Source organism: Babylonia areolata, unplaced genomic scaffold (assembly GCF_041734735.1).
Source record: "Babylonia areolata isolate BAREFJ2019XMU unplaced genomic scaffold, ASM4173473v1 tig00006492, whole genome shotgun sequence".
Lineage (NCBI taxonomy): Eukaryota > Metazoa > Mollusca > Gastropoda > Neogastropoda > Buccinidae > Babylonia > Babylonia areolata.
The window spans coordinates 35,001-36,285 of record NW_027468424.1 but is presented as its reverse complement, the minus strand read 5'-3'; the positions used below and the strand labels follow the sequence as shown (position 1 = coordinate 36,285).

Sequence of the window (1,285 nt, the reverse complement as noted above, 5' to 3'; positions counted from 1 at the left end):
GTCAACGTCTGGTCCCGTCAATGGCGAAGGGCGTTTTCTCTCAACTTTGGCATGCTCGCTGAGGAAAAGGCAGGTAAAGGTTGTGGATAAAAGTCCGAAGAACCTCGCTACAATTGCCAAAATCTTTCCGCTGCCATTCAAAAATGGACTACTCCTCCACACCTCCTCCCGTCCATGCCAAACGGCGTTTTCTCTCAACTTTGGCATGCTCGGAGAGAAAAAAAGGCAGGTAAAGGTTGTGGATAAAACTCCAAAACCTCGCTACAATTGCCAAAATACTTTCTGGGCCCTCAAAAAAAGGCCTACTCCTCAACGCCTGGTCCCCAGGCACGTGCTGGGGGGCCTCAACTCAGGCTCTGCCCAATGTGGATCAAGGTCCACCTTCGCAGCGCCTTATGCGACACCCTGGTTGTGGGGGACGCGGCGTGGCGTGGCGGATCGCTCCGGTCGGCGCACAGCCGGCAACGGTCGACCCGTCCGCCTGGCTTTACTGCCCCCGCGCTTCTGTCTTTTGCACTGGCAAGCTAGCGACCGCTCGGCGTGCGAGGCCCGAGTCGGGGGACGGGAGTCTCGGGAGCCCACCAGCTCCCCGCAGGCTACCCGCCCGGCTGCCGAGCTTCCCGCCTGCGCGTCCAAGTGTGAACGCGCACGGCCGCCTCGCCGGGCTTCCTTTGCCGGGGCTCGGCTTGTCGGCCGGCGTCTCACGGTCCGTAGAAGGTTCGGTGCGTTCGCTGACGACGGGTCGAGAGAAGCGTTTTCTCTCCTCCCTCACTGACGGTCGTTGGTGCTCCCCAGCCCCTTCGGCGTCCCAAAGCGTAACGCCTGCTTCATCTCGTCAAGGGCGCGCCCGTCTCTAACCGGGCGTCGTCCGGCACGTGGAAACGGGCGGGAGACGGTGTCGAGGAGGAAGAAAGGGTGGGGTCCGGTCCGGTCCGGTCTGGTCTCCTCCTCCTCCTTCTTCTTCTTGGCGCGCCTCCCGCCGAGACCGATGGATTCGTTGCACTCTCAGGCCCTGAATCTGTTGTCCGGTGGTTTCAGTTGATAGTGCTGCCGCGGACCGCCCACGGAAAGAGCTCAGCCCTCGTTTCTGTGAGCAGCGGTCCCAACTGGCGCTGCAACCGTCTCCCGGGGGCACGCAGAATACGGGTTGCATTCTGGTTGATCCTGCCAGTAGTCATATGCTTGTCTCAAAGATTAAGCCATGCATGTCTAAGTTCACACCCTCGTACGGTGAAACCGCGAATGGCTCATTAAATCAGTCGAGGTTCCTTAGATGATCCAAATT

At 59.9% G+C, this 1,285-nt stretch overlaps 1 non-coding gene across 1 annotated transcript in view; it reads left to right on the top strand.

Annotated features, from left to right (window-relative positions):
• The first annotated feature begins 1,151 nt into the window (after positions 1-1,151).
• LOC143278704 (small subunit ribosomal RNA) overlaps positions 1,152-1,285 on the top strand; it is a 1,829-nt gene continuing 1,695 nt past the window's right edge. The window contains exon 1 of the ribosomal RNA XR_013054312.1: positions 1,152-1,285. This exon is cut by the window's right edge and continues 1,695 nt beyond it. This is a non-coding gene — a ribosomal RNA (small subunit ribosomal RNA).